This window comes from Balaenoptera ricei, chromosome 4 (assembly GCF_028023285.1).
Source record: "Balaenoptera ricei isolate mBalRic1 chromosome 4, mBalRic1.hap2, whole genome shotgun sequence".
Lineage (NCBI taxonomy): Eukaryota > Metazoa > Chordata > Mammalia > Artiodactyla > Balaenopteridae > Balaenoptera > Balaenoptera ricei.
In genome coordinates this window covers 23680286-23704904 of record NC_082642.1, presented here as the reverse complement: position 1 = coordinate 23704904, position 24619 = coordinate 23680286, and positions in this window count along the sequence as shown.

Below are 24619 nucleotides of genomic sequence, written 5' to 3'. Positions count from 1 at the left end.
GACTTATTCAGAAGCAGTGTTAGGGCTTCAGGTAGGGACAGCATCAGGGCCTGACTTAGGGAGAGCGACAGGGCCTGAGTGAGGCCTAATGTCAGGCCCTTAGCTGGGGACACTGTCAGGGAATGACTTAGGAGCAGCATCAGTGCCTTTGTTGGATCAGCTTTAGGTTCTTAGTTAAAGACATGACCGGAGCCCTAGTTAGTCACAGCGTCAAGGCCTCAGTTAGGGAAAGCTTCAGGGTCTGAGTTACAGACAGCCTCAGGTCTTCACTTAAAGACAGCGACAGGGCTTTCTTAGGGACAGTGCCAGGACCTTGGTTAGAAAGGAGTCAGGATATTAGCTCAGGAGAGTGTCAGGATTTTAGTTATTGCTGGCAGCAGGGCCTATATTAAGGACAGATTCCGGGCCTTTGTTAGAGTCAGTGTCATGGCCTTAGTTAGGAGTAGTCAGGGCCTTAGTTAGGGAGAGCATTAGGGTTTCAGTTAGCATAAGATGCAGGAGATTATCTCGGGACAGAGTCAGGTTCCAGGCCAGAGGTAGTGACAGGAAATGACCAAGGGATAACGAGAAGACCTTAGTTATTGAGAGCATCAGGGCCTTAGTTAGCAGCAGCATGAGCGCCTTAATCAGGACCAGCGCCAGGGCTTGATGTATGGACAGCATCAGAGCCTAACTAAGGTACAGCAACAGGGCCTAAGTGAGGCCTATCTTTAGGGCCTGAGTAAGGGACAGTATCAGGGCATGACTTAGGAGCAGCATAAAGGCCTCTGTAGGATCAGCATTAGGGTCTTCGTTAAAGCTATTATCAGGGCCTCCGTTAGGGATAGCCTCAAGGCCTCACTTAGGGACAGCGTCAGGGCTTACTTTGGGAAAGTTTCAGGACCTTGGTAAGACATGGGTCAGGCTATTAGCTCAGGATAATATCAGGTGTTCAGATATTGAGGGCAGCAGGGCCTTAGTTAGAGGCAGTGTCAGGGCCTAAGTTAGGACTAGCATCAGAGCCTTTGTTAGGTACAGTGTCAGCGACTGAGTTAGGTGTAGTGTCAGAGCCTTAGTTAGGGACAGTGTCAGGGCCTGCATTAGGACGAGCCTCCAGGCCTCAGTTAGGGACAGGTTCACGGCCTCGGACCTAAAATTCAGGGCCTCATTTAGGGACAGCATCAGGGATTTAGCTAGCATAAGGGGATCTACAGCTGAAAGCAACCTGAACACCACCACAAGCAGATGCAGAAGTGAACCATGCACGCTCCTATGAAGGAATATTCCACAGCAGTTGAGTACATTTTGTTTAAAGTTAGTAACACTATAAAAATTATGTTTTGAAGAAAACTATATTCAGAAGATGAAAGAATCTCGTTCTAAAGAATCTCTTTAGCTAATCTCGACATTAGCTAAAGAGAAGGTTAGGTTAAGGTCTAGGGAGAGTGTCAGGAAATGACCTAGGGATAGTGTCAAGACCTTAGATACTTAGCACATCAGGACCTAATTTAGGAGCAGTGAGTGTCAGGGCTTCGGGTAGGAACAGCGTCAGAGCCTGACTTAGGCAGTGGGACAGGGCCTGAGTGAGGCCTAGCGTCAGGGCCTTAGCTAGAGACAGTGTCTGGGCATGACTTAGGAGCAGCATAAGAGCCACGGTAGGATCAGCCTCAGGGGCTATGTTAAAGATATTATCAGGGCCTCTGTTAGGGACAGCCTCAAGGCCTCACTTAGAGACAGCATCAGGGCTTCCTTAGGGACAGTTTCAGGACCTTGCTAAGAGATGGATCAAGAAATTAGCTCAGGATAGTGTCAGGACTTTAGATATTGACGGCAGCAGGGCCTTAGTTAGGGACAGTGTCAGGCCCTGAATTAGGACGAACATCGAGGCCTTAGGTACGGACAGGGTCACAGCCTCGAGAGTAATTTTAGGCCCTTAGTTAAGGACAGCAGCAGGGCTGTCGTTAGCATAAGAGGCACGACATTTGCTAGGGACAGGGTCAGGTTATGGTCTAGGGATAGTGTCAGGAAAGGACCTAAGCATAGTGTCAAAACCTTAGTTACTGAGACTCTCAGATCCTTATTTAGAACCAGTGTCAGGGCTTCAGGTAGGGACAGCATCAGAGCCTGACTTAGGGAGAGCGACAGGGCCTGAGTGAGGCCTAGCGTCAGGCCCTTAGCTGAGGGCACTGTCAGGGCATGACTTAGGAACAGAATCAGCGCCTCTGTTGGATCAGCCTTAGCGTCTTTGTTACAGATATGATCAGGGCCTGACTTAGTCACAGCGTCAAGGCCTCAGTTAGGGAAAGCTTCAGGACCTGAGTTAGGGACAGCCTCAGTTCTTAACACAGGGACAGCGACAGGGCTTTCTTAGGGACAGTGTCAGGACCTTGGTTCGAAATATGTCAGGATATTAACTCAGGCTAGTGTCCAGTTTTGAGTTATTGCTGACAGCAGGGCCTATATTAGGGGCCAATTCTGAGCCTTACTTAGAGACAGTGTCAGGGCCTGAGTTAGGACTAGCATCAGAGCCCTTGTCAAGTACAGTGTCAGGGACTGAGTTAGGTGTAGTGTCAGGGCTTTAGTTAGGGACAGTGCCAGCGCCTCAGTTAGGATGAGCCTCCAACCTCAGTTAGGGACAGGTTGATGGCCTCGGGACTAATTTCAGGCTCTTAGTTAGAGACAGCATCAGGGATTTAGTTAGCATAAGAGGCTCGACAATAGCTAAAGACAAGTTTAGGTTAAGATCTAGGGATAGTGTCAGGAAATGACCTAGGGATAGTGCCAAGACCATAGCTAATTAGAGCATCAGTGCCTAATTTAGGCCCAGTGTCAGGGCTTCAGGTAGGGACAGAGTCTTAGCCTGACTTAGGGAGAGCGACAGGGCCTGAGTGATGCCTAGAGTCAGGGCCTTAGCTACGGACAGCGTCAGGGCATGACATAGGATCGACATAAGTGTCTCTGTAAGATCAGCATTAGAGTTTAGTTAAAGACATTATAAGGACCTCTGTGAGGGACAGCCTCAGGGCCTCACTTAGGGACAGTGTCAGGGCTATGGTTGGGAGAGTTTCAGGACCTTGGTAAGACATGGGTCAGGATATTAGCTCCGGATAATGTCAGGACTTTAGATATTGATGGTAGCAGCGCCTACGTTAGGGAAAGTTTCAAGGCGTTAGTTAGGAGTAGCGGGCCTCTGATAGGTCCAGTGTCAGATCCTCAGTTAGCAATAGTGTTAGGGCCTTAGTTAGGGACAGTGTCAGGGCCGGATGTAGGGCGAGCATCTAGGCCTTAGTTCGGGACAGTTTCATGGTCTTGGGACTAAATTCAGTGCCTGAGGTAGGCACAGCCTAAGGGCTTCAGTTAGCATAAGAGGCAGGACATTAGCTAGTGACCGTGTCAGTTTAACATCTAGGGATAGTGTCAGGAAATGACCTAAGGATAGTGTGAAGACCTTTGTTACGGAGACTCTCAGGGCCGTATTCAGAACCAGTGTTAGGGCTTCAGGTAGGGACAGCATCAGAGCCTGACTTAGGGAGAGCGTTAGGGTCTGAGTGAGGCCTAGCATCAGACACTTAGTGGGGGAAACTATCGGGGCATGACTTAGGAGCAGCATCAGGGCCTCTGTTGGATCAGCCTTAGGGTCTTAGTTAAAGACATGATCAGGGTCTGAGTTAGTCACAACATCAAGGCCTGAGTTAGTTAGGGAAAGCTTCAGGGCCTCACTTAGGGACAGCGTCAGGGCTTACTTTGGGACAGTTTCAGGACCTTGGAAAGACATAGGTCAGGATATTAGCTCAGGATAATGTCAGGACTTTTGATAGTGATGGCAGCAGGGCCTTAATTACAGACGGTTTCAGAGCCTGAGTTAGGCCTAGCATCAGGGACTTTGTCAGGTACAGTGTAAGGGACTGAGTTAGGAGTAGTGTCAGGGCCTTGCTTAGGGACAGTGTCAGGGTCTGATTTAGGTGTACTGTCTGAGACCTAGTTAGGGACAGTGCTAGGGCCTGAGTTAGGATTAGTGTCAAGGCCTTCTTTAGGACCAATTTCAGGGCCTTAGTTTGGACTAGCATCAGAGCCATTGTTAGGAATCGTATGAGGGCCTGAGTTAGGCATACTATCAGGGCCTTAGTTAGGGACAGTTTTAGGGCCTGAGTTAGGATTAGTGTCAAGGCCTTATTTAGGAGCAATTTTAGGGCTTTAGTTTGGACTAGCAACAAAGCCTTTGTTAGGTATCATGTCGGGGCCTCAGTTAGGTGTAGTGTCAGGGCCATTGTTAGGGACAGTATCAGGGCCTGACTTAGGAGAAGTGCAGGGCCTTAGCCAGGGAAAGTGTCAAGGCCTTAGTTAGGGACATTATCAGGGCCTGAATTAGCAGTAGTGTCCAAAGTCCTTAGTGAGGAGAGTAAGGAGTAAGTCAGGACTCAGGCCCTGACACTGTTCTTAAATAAGACCCTGACATTACCTGTAACACAGGTCCTGATCTGATTCCTATCATAGGCGCTGATGTTGGGCTTAACTAAGGCCCTGACACTGGTCCTAACTAAAGCTGTGACACTACTCTTAACTCAGGCCCTGACACTGTCCCTAACAAAGCCTCTGACACTACTCCTAAATCAGGCCCTGACACTGTCCCTAACTAAGGCCCTGACATACACCTAACTCAGGCCCTGACACTGTCTCTAACTAAAGCCCTGATACTACTCCAAACTCAGCACTGACACTGTCACTAACTAAGGCCCTGACACTATTCATAGCTCACGCCCTAACACAACTCCTAAATCATGCCCTGACAATGTCCCTAACTAAGGCCCTGACACTACTCCTATCTCAAGCAATGACACTGTCCCTAACTTAGGCCTTGACACTACTCCCAAACTAGGCACTGACATTGTCCCTAACTAAGGCCTTGACATGACTCTCAACTCAGGCACTAACACTGTCCCTAACTAAGGACTTGACACTACTCTTAACTCAGGCCCTGGCACAGTCCCTAACAAAGGCCTGCCACTACCCCCAACTCTAGCACTGAGAGTGTCCCTAACTACGGCCATCACACTACTCCTAACTCAGGCACTGACGCTGTCCCGAAGTAAGGCCCTGACACTACTCCCAACGCAGGCACTGACGCTATCCCTAACTAAGGCTCTGACACTACTCCCAACACAGGCATTGACACTGTCCCTACCTAAGGCCCTCACACTACTACTTACTTAGGCACTGACACGCTACCTAACTAAGGCCCTGAGACTACTTCTACCTCAGACCCTGACACGGTCCCTAACGAAGGGCCTGATACCACTCCCAACACAGGCACTGACACTCTCCCTAACTAAGGCCTTGACACTACTTTTAACTCATGCCCTGATGCTGTCCCCATAAAAGACCCTGGGACTCTTCCCAACTCAGGCACTGACACTCTCCCTAACTAAGACCCTGACACTACTCCCATCGCAGCCACTGACACTGTCCCTAATGCCCTGACACTACTTCCAACTCAGGCACTGACACTGTCCCTAACTAGGCCCTGACACTACTCCCAGCTCAGGCACTGACACTGTCCCTAACTAAGGCCCTGACATAACTCCCAACTCCGGCACTGACACTTTCTCTAACTAAGGCCCTGAAACTACTCACAACTCAGGCCCTGACACTGTTCCTAACTACCGGTCTCAGACTACTCCTAACTTAGGCCCTGACACTATTCCTAACACAGTCACTGACACTGTCCCTAACTAAGGTCCTGAGACTATTCCTAACTCAGACCCTGACACTGTCCATAACTTAGGCCATGTCACTACTCCCAACTCAGGCACTGACGCTGTTCCTAACTAAGGGTCTGACACTACTCCAAACTGAGACACTGACACTCTTCCAAATTAAGGCCTTGACACTACTCTTAACTCAGGCCCTGACACTGTCCATAATCAAGACCCTGACAAAAATCCCAACTTAGGCACTGACAATGTCCGTAACTAAGGCCCTGACACTATTCCCATCTCAGCCACTGACACTGTCCCTAACTATGGCCCTGACACTACTCCCAACGCAAGCACTGGTGCTGTCCCTAACTAAGGCACTGGCACTACTCCCAACTCGCCCTGGCGCTGTCCCTAACTAAGGCTCTGACACTACTCCCAATTCAGGCAATGACAGTGTCCCTAACTGAGTCAATGATACTACTCCCAACTCAAGCACTAAGGCTCTGGATCATTGTGATGACAAGCGCCGTGGAGCATTGTGATGACAAGGGTCATGGAGAATTGTGATGACGGGTCATGGAGCATTGTGGTGACAAGGGCCATGGAGCATTTTGATTACAGGGGTCATGGGCCATTGTGATGAAAGTGGTCATGGAGCATTGTGATTAAAGTGGTCATGGAACATTGTGATAAAAGTGGTCATGTAGCATTGTGATGTAAAGTGCTATGGAGCATTGGTATGACAGGGGTCATGGAGCATAGTGATGACAAATGCGTGGAGATTTGTGATGACGAGGACCATGGAGCATTGAGATTATAAGGATCATGCAGCATTGTGATGACAGGGGCCATGGAGCATTTTAATGACAAGGGACATGGAGCATTGTGATGACAGCGGTCATGGAGCATTGTGGTGACCAGCGGCATGGAGCATTGTGAAGAAAGGGGTACTGTAACATTGTGATGAAAGGGTCAAGGAGCATTTTGATTACAAGGTTCATGGAGCATTGTGATGACAGAGCTCATGTGGCATTATGATGACAGTGGTCATGGAGCAATGTGATGAACGTTGTCATGGAGCACTGTGATTACAGGGGCCATGGAGAATTGTGATGACAAAGGCCAGGGAACATTGTGATGACAGGGGTCATGGAGCATTGTGATGAAAACGGACCTGGAGCATTGTGATGAAAGGGGTCATGGCTCATTGTGATGACAGGGGGCCTGGAACATTGTGATGACAGGGGTCACGGGGCATTGTGATGACAAGGGCCATGGAACATTTTGATGACAGTGGTCATATGGCATTTTGAATGACAGGGGCCATGAAGCATTGTGATGACAAGAGTCATGGAGACTTGTGATGACAGGGGGCATGGAGCTTTGTGATTTCACAGGCATGTAGCATTTTAGACAAGGGTCATGGAGCATTGTGATGAAAGGGGTCATGGAGCATTGTGATGATAAGGGCATGGAGCATTGTGATGACAATGGCATGTAGCATTGCGATGACAAAGGTCATGGAGCATTGTGATGACAGGGGTTATGGAGCATTGTGATGAAAAGGGCGTGGAGCATTGTGATGACAGTGGTCATGGAACATTGTGACGATAAGGGCATCGAGCCGAGTTAGGGACAGTCTAGCGGCCTTGGGACTAAATTCAGTGCCTGAATTAGGCACAGCCTAAGGTCTTTAGTTAGCATAAGAGGTAGGACATTAGCTTGGGACAGGGTTAGGGTAAAGGCTTGGAATCGTGTCAGGATATGACCTAAGGATAGTGTGAAGACCTTTGTTACTGAGACTCTCAGGGACTTATTCAGAAGCAGTGTTAGGGCTTCAGGTAGGGACAGCATCAGGGCCTGACTTAGGGAGAGCGACAGGGCCTGAGTGAGGCCTAATGTCAGGCCCTTAGCTGGGGACACTGTCAGGGAATGACTTAGGAGCAGCATCAGTGCCTTTGTTGGATCAGCTTTAGGTTCTTAGTTAAAGACATGACCGGAGCCCTAGTTAGTCACAGCGTCAAGGCCTCAGTTAGGGAAAGCTTCAGGGTCTGAGTTACAGACAGCCTCAGGTCTTCACTTAAAGACAGCGACAGGGCTTTCTTAGGGACAGTGCCAGGACCTTGGTTAGAAAGGAGTCAGGATATTAGCTCAGGAGAGTGTCAGGATTTTAGTTATTGCTGGCAGCAGGGCCTATATTAAGGACAGATTCCGGGCCTTTGTTAGAGTCAGTGTCATGGCCTTAGTTAGGAGTAGTCAGGGCCTTAGTTAGGGAGAGCATTAGGGTTTCAGTTAGCATAAGATGCAGGAGATTATCTCGGGACAGAGTCAGGTTCCAGGCCAGAGGTAGTGACAGGAAATGACCAAGGGATAACGAGAAGACCTTAGTTATTGAGAGCATCAGGGCCTTAGTTAGCAGCAGCATGAGCGCCTTAATCAGGACCAGCGCCAGGGCTTGATGTATGGACAGCATCAGAGCCTAACTAAGGTACAGCAACAGGGCCTAAGTGAGGCCTATCTTTAGGGCCTGAGTAAGGGACAGTATCAGGGCATGACTTAGGAGCAGCATAAAGGCCTCTGTAGGATCAGCATTAGGGTCTTCGTTAAAGCTATTATCAGGGCCTCCGTTAGGGATAGCCTCAAGGCCTCACTTAGGGACAGCGTCAGGGCTTACTTTGGGAAAGTTTCAGGACCTTGGTAAGACATGGGTCAGGCTATTAGCTCAGGATAATATCAGGTGTTCAGATATTGAGGGCAGCAGGGCCTTAGTTAGAGGCAGTGTCAGGGCCTAAGTTAGGACTAGCATCAGAGCCTTTGTTAGGTACAGTGTCAGCGACTGAGTTAGGTGTAGTGTCAGAGCCTTAGTTAGGGACAGTGTCAGGGCCTGCATTAGGACGAGCCTCCAGGCCTCAGTTAGGGACAGGTTCACGGCCTCGGACCTAAAATTCAGGGCCTCATTTAGGGACAGCATCAGGGATTTAGCTAGCATAAGGGGATCTACAGCTGAAAGCAACCTGAACACCACCACAAGCAGATGCAGAAGTGAACCATGCACGCTCCTATGAAGGAATATTCCACAGCAGTTGAGTACATTTTGTTTAAAGTTAGTAACACTATAAAAATTATGTTTTGAAGAAAACTATATTCAGAAGATGAAAGAATCTCGTTCTAAAGAATCTCTTTAGCTAATCTCGACATTAGCTAAAGAGAAGGTTAGGTTAAGGTCTAGGGAGAGTGTCAGGAAATGACCTAGGGATAGTGTCAAGACCTTAGATACTTAGCACATCAGGACCTAATTTAGGAGCAGTGAGTGTCAGGGCTTCGGGTAGGAACAGCGTCAGAGCCTGACTTAGGCAGTGGGACAGGGCCTGAGTGAGGCCTAGCGTCAGGGCCTTAGCTAGAGACAGTGTCTGGGCATGACTTAGGAGCAGCATAAGAGCCACGGTAGGATCAGCCTCAGGGGCTATGTTAAAGATATTATCAGGGCCTCTGTTAGGGACAGCCTCAAGGCCTCACTTAGAGACAGCATCAGGGCTTCCTTAGGGACAGTTTCAGGACCTTGCTAAGAGATGGATCAAGAAATTAGCTCAGGATAGTGTCAGGACTTTAGATATTGACGGCAGCAGGGCCTTAGTTAGGGACAGTGTCAGGCCCTGAATTAGGACGAACATCGAGGCCTTAGGTACGGACAGGGTCACAGCCTCGAGAGTAATTTTAGGCCCTTAGTTAAGGACAGCAGCAGGGCTGTCGTTAGCATAAGAGGCACGACATTTGCTAGGGACAGGGTCAGGTTATGGTCTAGGGATAGTGTCAGGAAAGGACCTAAGCATAGTGTCAAAACCTTAGTTACTGAGACTCTCAGATCCTTATTTAGAACCAGTGTCAGGGCTTCAGGTAGGGACAGCATCAGAGCCTGACTTAGGGAGAGCGACAGGGCCTGAGTGAGGCCTAGCGTCAGGCCCTTAGCTGAGGGCACTGTCAGGGCATGACTTAGGAACAGAATCAGCGCCTCTGTTGGATCAGCCTTAGCGTCTTTGTTACAGATATGATCAGGGCCTGACTTAGTCACAGCGTCAAGGCCTCAGTTAGGGAAAGCTTCAGGACCTGAGTTAGGGACAGCCTCAGTTCTTAACACAGGGACAGCGACAGGGCTTTCTTAGGGACAGTGTCAGGACCTTGGTTCGAAATATGTCAGGATATTAACTCAGGCTAGTGTCCAGTTTTGAGTTATTGCTGACAGCAGGGCCTATATTAGGGGTCAATTCTGAGCCTTACTTAGAGACAGTGTCAGGGCCTGAGTTAGGACTAGCATCAGAGCCCTTGTCAAGTACAGTGTCAGGGACTGAGTTAGGTGTAGTGTCAGGGCTTTAGTTAGGGACAGTGCCAGCGCCTCAGTTAGGATGAGCCTCCAACCTCAGTTAGGGACAGGTTGATGGCCTCGGGACTAATTTCAGGCTCTTAGTTAGAGACAGCATCAGGGATTTAGTTAGCATAAGAGGCTCGACAATAGCTAAAGACAAGTTTAGGTTAAGATCTAGGGATAGTGTCAGGAAATGACCTAGGGATAGTGCCAAGACCATAGCTAATTAGAGCATCAGTGCCTAATTTAGGCCCAGTGTCAGGGCTTCAGGTAGGGACAGAGTCTTAGCCTGACTTAGGGAGAGCGACAGGGCCTGAGTGATGCCTAGAGTCAGGGCCTTAGCTACGGACAGCGTCAGGGCATGACATAGGATCGACATAAGTGTCTCTGTAAGATCAGCATTAGAGTTTAGTTAAAGACATTATCAGGACCTCTGTGAGGGACAGCCTCAGGGCCTCACTTAGGGACAGTGTCAGGGCTATGGTTGGGAGAGTTTCAGGACCTTGGTAAGACATGGGTCAGGATATTAGCTCAGGATAATGTCAGGACTTTAGATATTGATGGTAGCAGCGCCTACGTTAGGGAAAGTTTCAAGGCGTTAGTTAGGAGTAGCGGGCCTCTGATAGGTCCAGTGTCAGATCCTCAGTTAGCAATAGTGTTAGGGCCTTAGTTAGGGACAGTGTCAGGGCCGGATGTAGGGCGAGCATCTAGGCCTTAGTTCGGGACAGTTTCATGGTCTTGGGACTAAATTCAGTGCCTGAGGTAGGCACAGCCTAAGGGCTTCAGTTAGCATAAGAGGCAGGACATTAGCTAGTGACCGTGTCAGTTTAACATCTAGGGATAGTGTCAGGAAATGACCTAAGGATAGTGTGAAGACCTTTGTTACGGAGACTCTCAGGGCCTTATTCAGAACCAGTGTTAGGGCTTCAGGTAGGGACAGCATCAGAGCCTGACTTAGGGAGAGCGTTAGGGTCTGAGTGAGGCCTAGCATCAGACACTTAGTGGGGGAAACTATCGGGGCATGACTTAGGAGCAGCATCAGGGCCTCTGTTGGATCAGCCTTAGGGTCTTAGTTAAAGACATGATCAGGGTCTGAGTTAGTCACAACATCAAGGCCTGAGTTAGTTAGGGAAAGCTTCAGGGCCTCACTTAGGGACAGCGTCAGGGCTTACTTTGGGACAGTTTCAGGACCTTGGAAAGACATAGGTCAGGATATTAGCTCAGGATAATGTCAGGACTTTTGATAGTGATGGCAGCAGGGCCTTAATTACAGACGGTTTCAGAGCCTGAGTTAGGCCTAGCATCAGGGACTTTGTCAGGTACAGTGTAAGGGACTGAGTTAGGAGTAGTGTCAGGGCCTTGCTTAGGGACAGTGTCAGGGTCTGATTTAGGTGTACTGTCTGAGACCTAGTTAGGGACAGTGCTAGGGCCTGAGTTAGGATTAGTGTCAAGGCCTTCTTTAGGACCAATTTCAGGGCCTTAGTTTGGACTAGCATCAGAGCCATTGTTAGGAATCGTATGAGGGCCTGAGTTAGGCATACTATCAGGGCCTTAGTTAGGGACAGTTTTAGGGCCTGAGTTAGGATTAGTGTCAAGGCCTTATTTAGGAGCAATTTTAGGGCTTTAGTTTGGACTAGCAACAAAGCCTTTGTTAGGTATCATGTCGGGGCCTCAGTTAGGTGTAGTGTCAGGGCCATTGTTAGGGACAGTATCAGGGCCTGACTTAGGAGAAGTGCAGGGCCTTAGCCAAGGAAAGTGTCAAGGCCTTAGTTAGGGACATTATCAGGGCCTGAATTAGCAGTAGTGTCCAAAGTCCTTAGTGAGGAGAGTAAGGAGTAAGTCAGGACTCAGGCCCTGACACTGTTCTTAAATAAGACCCTGACATTACCTGTAACACAGGTCCTGATCTGATTCCTATCATAGGCGCTGATGTTGGGCTTAACTAAGGCCCTGACACTGGTCCTAACTAAAGCTGTGACACTACTCTTAACTCAGGCCCTGACACTGTCCCTAACAAAGCCTCTGACACTACTCCTAAATCAGGCCCTGACACTGTCCCTAACTAAGGCCCTGACATACACCTAACTCAGGCCCTGACACTGTCTCTAACTAAAGCCCTGATACTACTCCAAACTCAGCACTGACACTGTCACTAACTAAGGCCCTGACACTATTCATAGCTCACGCCCTAACACAACTCCTAAATCATGCCCTGACAATGTCCCTAACTAAGGCCCTGACACTACTCCTATCTCAAGCAATGACACTGTCCCTAACTTAGGCCTTGACACTACTCCCAAACTAGGCACTGACATTGTCCCTAACTAAGGCCTTGACATGACTCTCAACTCAGGCACTAACACTGTCCCTAACTAAGGACTTGACACTACTCTTAACTCAGGCCCTGGCACAGTCCCTAACAAAGGCCTGCCACTACCCCCAACTCTAGCACTGAGAGTGTCCCTAACTACGGCCATCACACTACTCCTAACTCAGGCACTGACGCTGTCCCGAAGTAAGGCCCTGACACTACTCCCAACGCAGGCACTGACGCTATCCCTAACTAAGGCTCTGACACTACTCCCAACACAGGCATTGACACTGTCCCTACCTAAGGCCCTCACACTACTACTTACTTAGGCACTGACACGCTACCTAACTAAGGCCCTGAGACTACTTCTACCTCAGACCCTGACACGGTCCCTAACGAAGGGCCTGATACCACTCCCAACACAGGCACTGACACTCTCCCTAACTAAGGCCTTGACACTACTTTTAACTCATGCCCTGATGCTGTCCCCATAAAAGACCCTGGGACTCTTCCCAACTCAGGCACTGACACTCTCCCTAACTAAGACCCTGACACTACTCCCATCGCAGCCACTGACACTGTCCCTAATGCCCTGACACTACTTCCAACTCAGGCACTGACACTGTCCCTAACTAGGCCCTGACACTACTCCCAGCTCAGGCACTGACACTGTCCCTAACTAAGGCCCTGACATAACTCCCAACTCCGGCACTGACACTTTCTCTAACTAAGGCCCTGAAACTACTCACAACTCAGGCCCTGACACTGTTCCTAACTACCGGTCTCAGACTACTCCTAACTTAGGCCCTGACACTATTCCTAACACAGTCACTGACACTGTCCCTAACTAAGGTCCTGAGACTATTCCTAACTCAAACCCTGACACTGTCCATAACTTAGGCCATGACACTACTCCAAACTGAGACACTGACACTCTTCCAAATTAAGGCCTTGACACTACTCTTAACTCAGGCCCTGACACTGTCCATAATCAAGACCCTGACAAAAATCCCAACTTAGGCACTGACAATGTCCGTAACTAAGGCCCTGACACTATTCCCATCTCAGCCACTGACACTGTCCCTAACTATGGCCCTGACACTACTCCCAACGCAAGCACTGGTGCTGTCCCTAACTAAGGCACTGGCACTACTCCCAACTCGCCCTGGCACTGTCCCTAACTAAGGCTCTGACACTACTCCCAATTCAGGCAATGACAGTGTCCCTAACTGAGTCAATGATACTACTCCCAACTCAAGCACTAAGGCTCTGGATCATTGTGATGACAAGCGCCGTGGAGCATTGTGATGACAAGGGTCATGGAGAATTGTGATGACGGGTCATGGAGCATTGTGGTGACAAGGGCCATGGAGCATTTTGATTACAGGGGTCATGGGCCATTGTGATGAAAGTGGTCATGGAGCATTGTGATTAAAGTGGTCATGGAACATTGTGATAAAAGTGGTCATGTAGCATTGTGATGTAAAGTGCTATGGAGCATTGGTATGACAGGGGTCATGGAGCATAGTGATGACAAATGCGTGGAGATTTGTGATGACGAGGACCATGGAGCATTGAGATTATAAGGATCATGCAGCATTGTGATGACAGGGGCCATGGAGCATTTTAATGACAAGGGACATGGAGCATTGTGATGACAGCGGTCATGGAGCATTGTGGTGACCAGCGGCATGGAGCATTGTGAAGAAAGGGGTACTGTAACATTGTGATGAAAGGGTCAAGGAGCATTTTGATTACAAGGTTCATGGAGCATTGTGATGACAGAGCTCATGTGGCATTATGATGACAGTGGTCATGGAGCAATGTGATGAACGTTGTCATGGAGCACTGTGATTACAGGGGCCATGGAGAATTGTGATGACAAAGGCCAGGGAACATTGTGATGACAGGGGTCATGGAGCATTGTGATGAAAACGGACCTGGAGCATTGTGATGAAAGGGGTCATGGCTCATTGTGATGACAGGGGGCCTGGAACATTGTGATGACAGGGGTCACGGGGCATTGTGATGACAAGGGCCATGGAACATTTTGATGACAGTGGTCATATGGCATTTTGAATGACAGGGGCCATGAAGCATTGTGATGACAAGAGTCATGGAGACTTGTGATGACAGGGGGCATGGAGCTTTGTGATTTCACAGGCATGTAGCATTTTAGACAAGGGTCATGGAGCATTGTGATGAAAGGGGTCATGGAGCATTGTGATGATAAGGGCATGGAGCATTGTGATGACAATGGCATGTAGCATTGCGATGACAAAGGTCATGGAGCATTGTGATGACAGGGGTTATGGAGCATTGTGATGAAAAGGGCGTGGAGCATTGTGATGACAGTGGTCATGGAACATTGTGACGATAAGGGCATCGAGCCGAGTTAGGGACAGTCTAGCGGCCTTGGGACTAAATTCAGTGCCTGAATTAGGCACAGCCTAAGGTCTTTAGTTAGCATAAGAGGTAGGACATTAGCTTGGGACAGGGTTAGGGTAAAGGCTTGGAATCGTGTCAGGATATGACCTAAGGATAGTGTGAAGACCTTTGTTACTGAGACTCTCAGGGACTTATTCAGAAGCAGTGTTAGGGCTTCAGGTAGGGACAGCATCAGGGCCTGACTTAGGGAGAGCGACAGGGCCTGAGTGAGGCCTAATGTCAGGCCCTTAGCTGGGGACACTGTCAGGGAATGACTTAGGAGCAGCATCAGTGCCTTTGTTGGATCAGCTTTAGGTTCTTAGTTAAAGACATGACCGGAGCCCTAGTTAGTCACAGCGTCAAGGCCTCAGTTAGGGAAAGCTTCAGGGTCTGAGTTACAGACAGCCTCAGGTCTTCACTTAAAGACAGCGACAGGGCTTTCTTAGGGACAGTGCCAGGACCTTGGTTAGAAAGGAGTCAGGATATTAGCTCAGGAGAGTGTCAGGATTTTAGTTATTGCTGGCAGCAGGGCCTATATTAAGGACAGATTCCGGGCCTTTGTTAGAGTCAGTGTCATGGCCTTAGTTAGGAGTAGTCAGGGCCTTAGTTAGGGAGAGCATTAGGGTTTCAGTTAGCATAAGATGCAGGAGATTATCTCGGGACAGAGTCAGGTTCCAGGCCAGAGGTAGTGACAGGAAATGACCAAGGGATAACGAGAAGACCTTAGTTATTGAGAGCATCAGGGCCTTAGTTAGCAGCAGCATGAGCGCCTTAATCAGGACCAGCGCCAGGGCTTGATGTATGGACAGCATCAGAGCCTAACTAAGGTACAGCAACAGGGCCTAAGTGAGGCCTATCTTTAGGGCCTGAGTAAGGGACAGTATCAGGGCATGACTTAGGAGCAGCATAAAGGCCTCTGTAGGATCAGCATTAGGGTCTTCGTTAAAGCTATTATCAGGGCCTCCGTTAGGGATAGCCTCAAGGCCTCACTTAGGGACAGCGTCAGGGCTTACTTTGGGAAAGTTTCAGGACCTTGGTAAGACATGGGTCAGGCTATTAGCTCAGGATAATATCAGGTGTTCAGATATTGAGGGCAGCAGGGCCTTAGTTAGAGGCAGTGTCAGGGCCTAAGTTAGGACTAGCATCAGAGCCTTTGTTAGGTACAGTGTCAGCGACTGAGTTAGGTGTAGTGTCAGAGCCTTAGTTAGGGACAGTGTCAGGGCCTGCATTAGGACGAGCCTCCAGGCCTCAGTTAGGGACAGGTTCACGGCCTCGGACCTAAAATTCAGGGCCTCATTTAGGGACAGCATCAGGGATTTAGCTAGCATAAGGGGATCTACAGCTGAAAGCAACCTGAACACCACCACAAGCAGATGCAGAAGTGAACCATGCACGCTCCTATGAAGGAATATTCCACAGCAGTTGAGTACATTTTGTTTAAAGTTAGTAACACTATAAAAATTATGTTTTGAAGAAAACTATATTCAGAAGATGAAAGAATCTCGTTCTAAAGAATCTCTTTAGCTAATCTCGACATTAGCTAAAGAGAAGGTTAGGTTAAGGTCTAGGGAGAGTGTCAGGAAATGACCTAGGGATAGTGTCAAGACCTTAGATACTTAGCACATCAGGACCTAATTTAGGAGCAGTGAGTGTCAGGGCTTCGGGTAGGAACAGCGTCAGAGCCTGACTTAGGCAGTGGGACAGGGCCTGAGTGAGGCCTAGCGTCAGGGCCTTAGCTAGAGACAGTGTCTGGGCATGACTTAGGAGCAGCATAAGAGCCACGGTAGGATCAGCCTCAGGGGCTATGTTAAAGATATTATCAGGGCCTCTGTTAGGGACAGCCTCAAGGCCTCACTTAGAGACAGCATCAGGGCTTCCTTAGGGACAGTTTCAGGACCTTGCTAAGAGATGGATCAAGAAATTAGCTCAGGATAGTGTCAGGACTTTAGATATTGACGGCAGCAGGGCCTTAGTTAGGGACAGTGTCAGGCCCTGAATTAGGACGAACATCGAGGCCTTAGGTACGGACAGGGTCACAGCCTCGAGAGTAATTTTAGGCCCTTAGTTAAGGACAGCAGCAGGGCTGTCGTTAGCATAAGAGGCACGACATTTGCTAGGGACAGGGTCAGGTTATGGTCTAGGGATAGTGTCAGGAAAGGACCTAAGCATAGTGTCAAAACCTTAGTTACTGAGACTCTCAGATCCTTATTTAGAACCAGTGTCAGGGCTTCAGGTAGGGACAGCATCAGAGCCTGACTTAGGGAGAGCGACAGGGCCTGAGTGAGGCCTAGCGTCAGGCCCTTAGCTGAGGGCACTGTCAGGGCATGACTTAGGAACAGAATCAGCGCCTCTGCTGGATCAGCCTTAGCGTCTTTGTTACAGATATGATCAGGGCCTGACTTAGTCACAGCGTCAAGGCCTCAGTTAGGGAAAGCTTCAGGACCTGAGTTAGGGACAGCCTCAGTTCTTAACACAGGGACAGCGACAGGGCTTTCTTAGGGACAGTGTCAGGACCTTGGTTCGAAATATGTCAGGATATTAACTCAGGCTAGTGTCCAGTTTTGAGTTATTGCTGACAGCAGGGCCTATATTAGGGGCCAATTCTGAGCCTTACTTAGAGACAGTGTCAGGGCCTGAGTTAGGACTAGCATCAGAGCCCTTGTCAAGTACAGTGTCAGGGACTGAGTTAGGTGTAGTGTCAGGGCTTTAGTTAGGGACAGTGCCAGCGCCTCAGTTAGGATGAGCCTCCAACCTCAGTTAGGGACAGGTTGATGGCCTCGGGACTAATTTCAGGCTCTTAGTTAGAGACAGCATCAGGGATTTAGTTAGCATAAGAGGCTCGACAATAGCTAAAGACAAGTTTAGGTTAAGATCTAGGGATAGTGTCAGGAAATGACCTAGGGATAGTGCCAAGACCATAGCTAATTAGAGCATCAGTGCCTAATTTAGGCCCAGTGTCAGGGCTTCAGGTAGGGACAGAGTCTTAGCCTGACTTAGGGAGAGCGACAGGGCCTGAGTGATGCCTAGAGTCAGGGCCTTAGCTACGGACAGCGTCAGGGCATGACATAGGATCGACATAAGTGTCTCTGTAAGATCAGCATTAGAGTTTAGTTAAAGACATTATAAGGACCTCTGTGAGGGACAGCCTCAGGGCCTCACTTAGGGACAGTGTCAGGGCTATGGTTGGGAGAGTTTCAGGACCTTGGTAAGACATGGGTCAGGATATTAGCTCAGGATAATGTCAGGACTTTAGATATTGATGGTAGCAGCGCCTACGTTAGGGAAAGTTTCAAGGCGTTAGTTAGGAGTAGCGGGCCTCTGATAGGTCCAGTGTCAGATCCTCAGTTAGCAATAGTGTTAGGGCCTTAGTTAGGGACAGTGTCAGGGCCGGATGTAGGGCGAGCATCTAGGCCTTAGTTCGGGACAGTTTCATGGTCTTGGGACTAAATTCAGTGCCTGAGGTAGGCACAGCCTAAGGGCTTCAGTTAGCATAAGAGGCAGGACATTAGCTAGTGACCGTGTCAGTTTAACATCTAGGGATAGTGTCAGGAAATGACCTAAGGATAGTGTGAAGACCTTTGTTACGGAGACTCTCAGGGCCGTATTCAGAACCAGTGTTAGGGCTTCAGGTAGGGACAGCATCAGAGCCTGACTTAGGGAGAGCGTTAGGGTCTGAGTGAGGCCTAGCATCAGACACTTAGTGGGGGAAACTATCGGGGCATGACTTAGGAGCAGCATCAGGGCCTCTGTTGGATCAGCCTTAGGGTCTTAGTTAAAGACATGATCAGGGTCTGAGTTAGTCACAACATCAAGGCCTGAGTTAGTTAGGGAAAGCTTCAGGGCCTCACTTAGGGACAGCGTCAGGGCTTACTTTGGGACAGTTTCAGGACCTTGGAAAGACATAGGTCAGGATATTAGCTCAGGATAATGTCAGGACTTTTGATAGTGATGGCAGCAGGGCCTTAATTACAGACGGTTTCAGAGCCTGAGTTAGGCCTAGCATCAGGGACTTTGTCAGGTACAGTGTAAGGGACTGAGTTAGGAGTAGTGTCAGGGCCTTGCTTAGGGACAGTGTCAGGGTCTGATTTAGGTGTACTGTCTGAGACCTAGTTAGGGACAGTGCTAGGGCCTGAGTTAGGATTAGTGTCAAGGCCTTCTTTAGGACCAATTTCAGGGCCTTAGTTTGGACTAGCATCAGAGCCATTGTTAGGAATCGTATGAGGGCCTGAGTTAGGCATACTATCAGGGCCTTAGTTAGGGACAGTTTTAGGGCCTGAGTTAGGATTAGTGTCAAGGCCTTATTTAGGAGCAATTTTAGGGCTTTAGTTTGGACTAGCAACAAAGCCTTTGTTAGGTATCATGTCGGGGCCTCAGTTAGGTGTAGTGTCAGGGCCATTGTTAGGGACAGTATCAGGGCCTGACTTAGGAGAAGTGCAGGGCCTTAGCCAGGGAAAGTGTCAAGGCCTTAGTTAGGGACATTATCAGGGCCTGAATTAGCAGTAGTGTCCAAAGTCCTTAGTGAGGAGAGTAAGGAGTAAGTCAGGACTCAGGCCCTGACACTGTTCTTAAATAAGACCCTGACATTACCTGTAACACAGGTCCTGATCTGATTCCTATCATAGGCGCTGATGTTGGGCTTAACTAAGGCCCTGACACTGGTCCTAACTAAAGCTGTGACACTACTCTTAACTCAGGCCCTGACACTGTCCCTAACAAAGCCTCTGACACTACTCCTAAATCAGGCCCTGACACTGTCCCTAACTAAGGCCCTGACATACACCTAACTCAGGCCCTGACACTGTCTCTAACTAAAGCCCTGATACTACTCCAAACTCAGCACTGACACTGTCACTAACTAAGGCCCTGACACTATTCATAGCTCACGCCCTAACACAACTCCTAAATCATGCCCTGACAATGTCCCTAACTAAGGCCCTGACACTACTCCTATCTCAAGCAATGACACTGTCCCTAACTTAGGCCTTGACACTACTCCCAAACTAGGCACTGACATTGTCCCTAACTAAGGCCTTGACATGACTCTCAACTCAGGCACTAACACTGTCCCTAACTAAGGACTTGACACTACTCTTAACTCAGGCCCTGGCACAGTCCCTAACAAAGGCCTGCCACTACCCCCAACTCTAGCACTGAGAGTGTCCCTAACTACGGCCATCACACTACTCCTAACTCAGGCACTGACGCTGTCTCTAACTAAGGCCCTGATACTACTCCAAACTCAGCACTGACACTGTCACTAACTAAGGCCCTGACACTATTCATAGCTCACGCCCTAACACAACTCCTAAATCATGCCCTGACAATGTCCCTAACTAAGGCCCTGACACTACTCCTATCTCAAGCAATGACACTGTCCCTAACTTAGGCCTTGACACTACTCCCAAACTAGGCACTGACATTGTCCCTAACTAAGGCCTTGACATGACTCTCAACTCAGGCACTAACACTGTCCCTAACTAAGGACTTGACACTACTCTTAACTCAGGCCCTGGCACAGTCCCTAACAAAGGCCTGCCACTACCCCCAACTCTAGCACTGAGAGTGTCCCTAACTACGGCCATCACACTACTCCTAACTCAGGCACTGACGCTGTCCCGAAGTAAGGCCCTGACACTACTCCCAACGCAGGCACTGACGCTATCCCTAACTAAGGCTCTGACACTACTCCCAACACAGGCATTGACACTGTCCCTACCTAAGGCCCTCACACTACTACTTACTTAGGCACTGACACGCTACCTAACTAAGGCCCTGAGACTACTTCTACCTCAGACCCTGACACGGTCCCTAACGAAGGGCCTGATACCACTCCCAACACAGGCACTGACACTCTCCCTAACTAAGGCCTTGACACTACTTTTAACTCATGCCCTGATGCTGTCCCCATAAAAGACCCTGGGACTCTTCCCAACTCAGGCACTGACACTCTCCCTAACTAAGACCCTGACACTACTCCCATCGCAGCCACTGACACTGTCCCTAATGCCCTGACACTACTTCCAACTCAGGCACTGACACTGTCCCTAACTAGGCCCTGACACTACTCCCAGCTCAGGCACTGACACTGTCCCTAACTAAGGCCCTGACATAACTCCCAACTCCGGCACTGACACTTTCTCTAACTAAGGCCCTGAAACTACTCACAACTCAGGCCCTGACACTGTTCCTAACTACCGGTCTCAGACTACTCCTAACTTAGGCCCTGACACTATTCCTAACACAGTCACTGACACTGTCCCTAACTAAGGTCCTGAGACTATTCCTAACTCAGACCCTGACACTGTCCATAACTTAGGCCATGTCACTACTCCCAACTCAGGCACTGACGCTGTTCCTAACTAAGGGTCTGACACTACTCCAAACTGAGACACTGACACTCTTCCAAATTAAGGCCTTGACACTACTCTTAACTCAGGCCCTGACACTGTCCATAATCAAGACCCTGACAAAAATCCCAACTTAGGCACTGACAATGTCCGTAACTAAGGCCCTGACACTATTCCCATCTCAGCCACTGACACTGTCCCTAACTATGGCCCTGACACTACTCCCAATGCAAGCACTGGTGCTGTCCCTAACTAAGGCACTGGCACTACTCCCAACTCGCCCTGGCACTGTCCCTAACTAAGGCTCTGACACTACTCCCAATTCAGGCAATGACAGTGTCCCTAACTGAGTCAATGATACTACTCCCAACTCAAGCACTAAGGCTCTGGATCATTGTGATGACAAGCGCCGTGGAGCATTGTGATGACAAGGGTCATGGAGAATTGTGATGACGGGTCATGGAGCATTGTGGTGACAAGGGCCATGGAGCATTTTGATTACAGGGGTCATGGGCCATTGTGATGAAAGTGGTCATGGAGCATTGTGATTAAAGTGGTCATGGAACATTGTGATAAAAGTGGTCATGTAGCATTGTGATGTAAAGTGCTATGGAGCATTGGTATGACAGGGGTCATGGAGCATAGTGATGACAAATGCGTGGAGATTTGTGATGACGAGGACCATGGAGCATTGAGATTATAAGGATCATGCAGCATTGTGATGACAGGGGCCATGGAGCATTTTAATGACAAGGGACATGGAGCATTGTGATGACAGCGGTCATGGAGCATTGTGGTGACCAGCGGCATGGAGCATTGTGAAGAAAGGGGTACTGTAACATTGTGATGAAAGGGTCAAGGAGCATTTTGATTACAAGGTTCATGGAGCATTGTGATGACAGAGCTCATGTGGCATTATGATGACAGTGGTCATGGAGCAATGTGATGAACGTTGTCATGGAGCACTGTGATTACAGGGGCCATGGAGAATTGTGATGACAAAGGCCAGGGAACATTGTGATGACAGGGGTCATGGAGCATTGTGATGAAAACGGACCTGGAGCATTGTGATGAAAGGGGTCATGGCTCATTGTGATGACAGGGGGCCTGGAACATTGTGATGACAGGGGTCACGGGGCATTGTGATGACAAGGGCCATGGAACATTTTGATGACAGTGGTCATATGGCATTTTGAATGACAGGGGCCATGAAGCATTGTGATGACAAGAGTCATGGAGACTTGTGATGACAGGGGGCATGGAGCTTTGTGATTTCACAGGCATGTAGCATTTTAGACAAGGGTCATGGAGCATTGTGATGAAAGGGGTCATGGAGCATTGTGATGATAAGGGCATGGAGCATTGTGATGACAATGGCATGTAGCATTGCGATGACAAAGGTCATGGAGCATTGTGATGACAGGGGTTATGGAGCATTGTGATGAAAAGGGCGTGGAGCATTGTGATGACAGTGGTCATGGAACATTGTGACGATAAGGGCATCGAGCCGAGTTAGGGACAGTCTAGCGGCCTTGGGACTAAATTCAGTGCCTGAATTAGGCACAGCCTAAGGTCTTTAGTTAGCATAAGAGGTAGGACATTAGCTTGGGACAGGGTTAGGGTAAAGGCTTGGAATCGTGTCAGGAAATGACCTAAGGATAGTGTGAAGACCTTTGTTACTGAGACTCTCAGGGACTTATTCAGAAGCAGTGTTAGGGCTTCAGGTAGGGACAGCATCAGGGCCTGACTTAGGGAGAGCGACAGGGCCTGAGTGAGGCCTAATGTCAGGCCCTTAGCTGGGGACACTGTCAGGGAATGACTTAGGAGCAGCATCAGTGCCTTTGTTGGATCAGCTTTAGGTTCTTAGTTAAAGACATGACCGGAGCCCTAGTTAGTCACAGCGTCAAGGCCTCAGTTAGGGAAAGCTTCAGGGTCTGAGTTACAGACAGCCTCAGGTCTTCACTTAAAGACAGCGACAGGGCTTTCTTAGGGACAGTGCCAGGACCTTGGTTAGAAAGGAGTCAGGATATTAGCTCAGGAGAGTGTCAGGATTTTAGTTATTGCTGGCAGCAGGGCCTATATTAAGGACAGATTCCGGGCCTTTGTTAGAGTCAGTGTCATGGCCTTAGTTAGGAGTAGTCAGGGCCTTAGTTAGGGAGAGCATTAGGGTTTCAGTTAGCATAAGATGCAGGAGATTATCTCGGGACAGAGTCAGGTTCCAGGCCAGAGGTAGTGACAGGAAATGACCAAGGGATAACGAGAAGACCTTAGTTATTGAGAGCATCAGGGCCTTAGTTAGCAGCAGCATGAGCGCCTTAATCAGGACCAGCGCCAGGGCTTGATGTATGGACAGCATCAGAGCCTAACTAAGGTACAGCAACAGGGCCTAAGTGAGGCCTATCTTTAGGGCCTGAGTAAGGGACAGTATCAGGGCATGACTTAGGAGCAGCATAAAGGCCTCTGTAGGATCAGCATTAGGGTCTTCGTTAAAGCTATTATCAGGGCCTCCGTTAGGGATAGCCTCAAGGCCTCACTTAGGGACAGCGTCAGGGCTTACTTTGGGAAAGTTTCAGGACCTTGGTAAGACATGGGTCAGGCTATTAGCTCAGGATAATATCAGGTGTTCAGATATTGAGGGCAGCAGGGCCTTAGTTAGAGGCAGTGTCAGGGCCTAAGTTAGGACTAGCATCAGAGCCTTTGTTAGGTACAGTGTCAGCGACTGAGTTAGGTGTAGTGTCAGAGCCTTAGTTAGGGACAGTGTCAGGGCCTGCATTAGGACGAGCCTCCAGGCCTCAGTTAGGGACAGGTTCACGGCCTCGGACCTAAAATTCAGGGCCTCATTTAGGGACAGCATCAGGGATTTAGCTAGCATAAGGGGATCTACAGCTGAAAGCAACCTGAACACCACCACAAGCAGATGCAGAAGTGAACCATGCACGCTCCTATGAAGGAATATTCCACAGCAGTTGAGTACATTTTGTTTAAAGTTAGTAACACTATAAAAATTATGTTTTGAAGAAAACTATATTCAGAAGATGAAAGAATCTCGTTCTAAAGAATCTCTTTAGCTAATCTCGACATTAGCTAAAGAGAAGGTTAGGTTAAGGTCTAGGGAGAGTGTCAGGAAATGACCTAGGGATAGTGTCAAGACCTTAGATACTTAGCACATCAGGACCTAATTTAGGAGCAGTGAGTGTCAGGGCTTCGGGTAGGAACAGCGTCAGAGCCTGACTTAGGCAGTGGGACAGGGCCTGAGTGAGGCCTAGCGTCAGGGCCTTAGCTAGAGACAGTGTCTGGGCATGACTTAGGAGCAGCATAAGAGCCACGGTAGGATCAGCCTCAGGGGCTATGTTAAAGATATTATCAGGGCCTCTGTTAGGGACAGCCTCAAGGCCTCACTTAGAGACAGCATCAGGGCTTCCTTAGGGACAGTTTCAGGACCTTGCTAAGAGATGGATCAAGAAATTAGCTCAGGATAGTGTCAGGACTTTAGATATTG